The sequence below is a fragment of the Chrysochloris asiatica genome, unplaced genomic scaffold (genome assembly GCF_000296735.1).
Source record: "Chrysochloris asiatica unplaced genomic scaffold, ChrAsi1.0 scaffold00071, whole genome shotgun sequence".
NCBI lineage: Eukaryota > Metazoa > Chordata > Mammalia > Afrosoricida > Chrysochloridae > Chrysochloris > Chrysochloris asiatica.
Genome location: NW_006408589.1, coordinates 981,431 through 986,880, shown reverse-complemented (window position 1 = coordinate 986,880; position 5,450 = coordinate 981,431). Strand labels below are relative to the sequence as shown.

The window sequence follows — 5,450 nt, the reverse complement described above, 5'->3', positions numbered from 1 at the left end:
TTTTGATGATGAATGTAATGCCATTCCTTTTTCCATTTGTCATTCCCAACATAGTAAACCATGTGATTGTCAGATTGAAAATGGCCAATACTAGTCCATTTCAGCTCACTAGTGCCTAGGATATTGATGTGTATGCTTTTCATTTCATTTTTTGACAACTTCCAATTTTCCTAGGTTTGTACTTCATGCATTCTATGTTCTGACTTTTAACGGGTGTTTATAGCAGTTTCTCCTCATTTTGATTTGAATTATAATGTTGGAGGAGAATATTAAAAGTATCACAGACCTCCAAAAAACAAAAACAAATCATATTGGATAAAGCACAGCCAGAATGCTCATTAGAAGCCGGGATGACCAGACTTCATCATTATACTTCAGACATGTTATCAAGAAGGGCCAATCCCTGGATAAAGACATCATGCTTGGTAAAGTGGAGGGTCCATGAAAAAGGTGAAGACCCTCAATGAGATGGATTGTCACAGTGGAAGCAGCAATGGACTAAAGTGTCACAATGATTGTGAGGTTGGCACAGGATTGGACAGTGTTTTTTTCTAGTATACATTAGGTCACAATGAGTCAGTATGGACTCGATGGCACCTAAAAACAGCAGCCTTTGATTTTTATCAATAACTCTTTCAAATCGTATTCTCTTCCACAAAGCCAGGTTGTGTCATTTGTATATCACAGGTTGTTAATGAGTCTTCCTCCAATCTGACCCAAGCCATATTATTTTCAATCACCTCATATGCATGTGAAAGCTGGACAACGAATAAAGAAGACTGGAGAAGAATTGATGCATATGAATTGTGTTGGCATAGCATACTGAAAATATCTTGGACTGACAGAAGAACAAACAAATCTGTCTTGGAAGTACAGCCAGAATGCTCTTTTTTGTTGTTGTTATGTGCTGTCCAGTCAATTCTGATTCATAGGGACCTGAGATAGGGTGTCCAAGGAGTGGCTAATGGGATTGAACTACCAATCTTTGGGTTAACAGTCCAGTGCTGATCCTACAGCACCATATCAGGACTCCAGACTGCTCTTTAGAAAGGATGATGTCGAAAATTTAGATATGGCAGAGGATAAGGCAGCATTTCATTCTGTTGTGCATAGTGTTTGTATGAGTCAAAACTCAACAGCAACTAACTACAGTGTAGCTGTTGTTAAGTGTCATCAAATTGGTTCTGATTCATAGTTTCCAAGGAGCAGTTGGCAGGTTTGAATTGTGAACCTTTCAATTAGAAGTCCAGTGCTTCTCCATAGTGACAGCAATAGTTGACTCAAGCATAGCAACAAATGTGAGGATGGTGTTGAACATAGGTCACTATGAGTCAGAACTGACTCAACAGCACCTAACAAGAACAATTACATTAATTGTTATTTTATATGTGATCATTTTTCACTTGATGTTGCTAATTTTTTCTATAAGTAGGTTTTTGTCTCTTTCTCTTTGAATCTTTCCTAGTTTCTGCTTTATGAAATTGGCTGCTGTGTTATTTGTTATTGTTGTTGTTAACTGCCATCAAGTTTTCTGAGGAGAGGCTTGTGAGTTTGAACAATTGACTCTGAAGTTTAAACCAACTTTGCGATCTAGTGCTTATCCTACAGTGCCACACCGGGACTTCGTGTTATTTAGTGCATATGTATTTATAATCATTAAAATAGTTTTACCTTTATTATTGTTGTGGCTAAGTACTGTCAAGTTGGTTCTGACTCATAGTGACCCTGTATAGAGTTTACAAGGAGCCGCTGGTGAGTTTGAACTGCCGATCTTGCAGTTCAAATCGACTACAGTCTAGTGCTTATCCTACAGCACCACACCAGGACTCCACCTTTATTATTAGGTATGAACTTTTGTATAATTTTAAATGTTTAGTGAGCACAAGAATTTGACAGACAGTTGTTTAACAGTTTTGTCTGGTTCCTGAAATGAGCAGTAACTACAGACTTTGGATTAATCCAAATGTTCCTGGAATATAAGGAGCTATTCCTTGACAAAACTTCTCACCCTACAGGAGCCCCTTACTTCAGTATCTCCTCCTCCCACTCATTCTTCCCATCTCCCCAGAGTAGCTTTATTGAAGCATATACCTAGGCAGCTGAAAGGCTTTGATGGTTTCCTTTGATGGAAACCTTTGATAGTTTCCCACTACATGTAAAATAAAATCCAAACTTCTCAGCATAGGATGATAGGGTCTTCGCAATCTGGACTGTGTTTACCTATTCAGCACCATAGCATTACTGACTTGCCCTTACAGCTGTCATGCATGTGGTTCCCTTGCCTGTCCTTCATGCATGTGGTTCCCTTGCCTGTATAACCTCCTCTGCATGTGACCATTAGTGAGAAACTCCTCGCCTTCTTTAACCAATTGAAATGCAGTCATCCCTGATCTTCCAGGCTGAGTTTGGAGATTCTCTTTATAATCCCACAGACCCTATGCGCACATCTATTTCAGTTCTGAGCACACTGTATAACCATTCTTTCTCTTTCTTTCTTTTGTCTCTGTGTGTCTCTTTATTCTCCTCTATGCCATAAACCCCTTAGTTATGGTCATTTACAGTGCTTGCCATAGATTAGGTACTCAATATATGTTTGAATGAGTGAATATATGTAGCGTTGGATCTAAGAGTAAAAATTCTAGCCAATTCTCAATCCTCTTGCATTCATGGTGCCCAGACAACACTGTAGATAGCTCTATGAATGTCTCTGTAGGGAATAGGTTTCATGGTCAATCCTGTTGTATATTATACCTCCCTTTCAGGCAGGATTTAGGAACATTAGTGTATTAAAAGCGCTGAGAAATCCTCAGTTCTAAAATAGATTTGCTTTCTTTTCCCCCCCTAAACTGGCTGTTATATAATCTTATTTGATTATTAAACCTTTTTTTTAACTAACAACCTTATGATATAGTGAAAAGCTCCTGTTCTAAAGAACACTTGGCATCACATAAAGAAATATTCCAGGCCCTCCGGAGAGAGAAACCTGTGTGAACCGGACTTCCCAACCCCAAAGTCAAATGCTGAATTAATATCAGAGAAGGGACTAGACCTGAGGACGTGGGTGCTTGTCAGAGAGACAATCTGAGGGTCACTTGAGACATACTTCCAGTTGGATGTTAGAAGCCCTTTTCCAGCTTCTGTGGGAATAGCTGGTGCAGTTGGGCAACTATGACGATGTTTGAATGCTGTAGTTAAGAACACCTTTCTCTCTGCCCTCACCAATTGAGTGCCCAGCTGATTGGCTGCCGGAGAGGGAAACATGCTTACGGGGTGCATGCCAAGAGCCTCTACCAGTAGGTGACCTGATTTGGGAACATTAGGAGAAGCAGCCGAATTTGTTGAAGTTGAACCTGAAGCTAAACAGGAGATTCTTGAAGACAAAGATGTGGTGGTTCAGCACATTCATTTTGATGGACTGGGGAGAACAAAAGATGATATCGTCACGTATGAGATTGCAGATGTTTTCAAGGTTAATGAAAACATAGACGTCATGCGGAAATCTCATGAGAAACTTCTTTGTCTAGGAATTTCTAGACAAGCGAACGTTTTGATCGATAAAAGTCAAGGTGACCATGTACTTACAGTGGTTTAGACGTTACATTTGAAGTGAGTGAATTGAGATTAATGGGCAGCTACACCACCATGGTTGGGAACAATGAAGGGTACTCAGCCTCAAGCTCTCCAATCTTCTAGGCCGTGCAGAAAAGGTGACTTTTCAGGTTTCCTACGAAACAAAGAAACATTCTACTGCCTGTCCTTCTTCAAGCTCCAGCCTGGAAACTTCGAGAGAAATTTATCTGTAAACTTGTATAGTTAGTGAATAGTTCCCTTGGAGCTCGCTTCCGGAAACAAACCAAGGACTGTTATCCAAGTACAGCTCTCCATTCTGGAAGACGAACCACCCCGTGAGGTAGGAAGACGTGTGGTGTGAGCATGCCTAACCTCGCAAGAACAGCCTCGTTTGCTATCCGGAAAGAAATTGGACACTCGCTGAAATCCTCTCTCTCACATGCTATGGTCATCGACTCTCGGAACTCTTCCATCTTACCAAGAAGAGGAGCTCTGCTGAAAGTCAACCAAGAGTTGGCAGGCTACACTGGAGGAGATGTGAGCTTTCTGAAAGAAGACTTTGAGCTGCAGATGAACAAACAGTTGGATTCAGTCATCTCAGCCTCTTTCTGGGGTGGAATGTTAGTGCCCATTGGTGATAAGCCGTCAAGTATTGCTAATTGGTTTTACCTGGGCGGCCCAACCAGTGTCCAGCATGCACAGCCTAGGACCCCAGAGTGAAAGAGACTACCTGTGAGGGGAAGCGTAGTGGACCAGCGGCCTGCACCTCTACATCCCACTACCCTTCCGGCCGGGCCAGTGAGGCTTTGGAGAACTTTTCAGAACACATTTCTTTCTTAACGTTGGGAACCTGTGCAACCTCAACTACTGGAAGGATCCCAAGGCCCGCATCCGCAGGCTAGCTGAGTGCATCCGCTGGTCGTACATCACTGGGATCGTCCTCAGGCTCGGCAACATTGCCTGACTGGAGCTTAACTACTGCATCCTCTACAGGGGCTACAGGATATGTAATGGTGTCCAGTTTGGGGCCAGGATCCTGTAGCGGCAGTGCAGTGCCCTCTAGTTCCTCAGGGAGACCCTCCAGGGGGCCTTGCCCTCAGAATACATTCACTAGTGTGCTGTCCTCATGGGAAATCTGACAATAAATGTTACAGACCAAAAAGAAAAAAGAACACCGTTCTGTTGTACATGACAGAAGCTCTACACAGCCCTGATTGTGGCCTAGCACCACACCCAGCTGATCCAAGAGCTCAAACAAAGCAAGCAAGAAGCAGTTTCTCTCTGCTTCTCTCAGTTCTGCTTTCCTTTGTTTTGGTTGTATGATCAGGCATGCTGCACCCAAACAGTGACAGAATGACTCCAGGAGCTCTGGTAGCGTAGTGGTGACGAATTGGGCTGTGAACTGCAAGGTTAGCAGTTCGAAACTACCAGCTGTTCCGCAGGAGAAAGATGTGGCTTTCTGCTCCAGTAAAGATTTACAGCCTCAGAAACCCAGTACAGGGTCGCTATGAGTTGGAACCAACTCCACGGCACGTAACAGCAACAACAATCTCCTGCTTACGCTCACAATCCTTTGTGTTGGCTGATTGTTACTTTGCTGTTTGTTCATGTGCTGCTTTCACCTTGGTAGTCACACAGCCTCATTCACAAGTATGGAGTTGGCATTCCCTTTTGATTGGTGTCTTCATTTCCTAGGGATACTATATCAAAATACCACATGAGGAATCTGTACATGGACCAAGAGGCAGTTGTTCGAACAGAACATGGGAATACTGAATGGTTTCAAATTAAGAAAGGTGTGTGACAGGGTTGTACTCTTTCACCATACTTATTCAAGCTGTATGCTGAGCAAATAATCTGAAAAGTAGCATTATATGAAG

At 42.4% G+C, this 5,450-nt stretch overlaps 1 pseudogene; it reads left to right on the top strand.

Annotated features, from left to right (window-relative positions):
* Positions 1 to 3,301: 3,301 nt before the first annotated feature.
* LOC102831745 lies at positions 3,302 to 4,612 on the top strand (annotated as a pseudogene).
* The last annotated feature ends 838 nt before the right edge of the window (positions 4,613 to 5,450 follow it).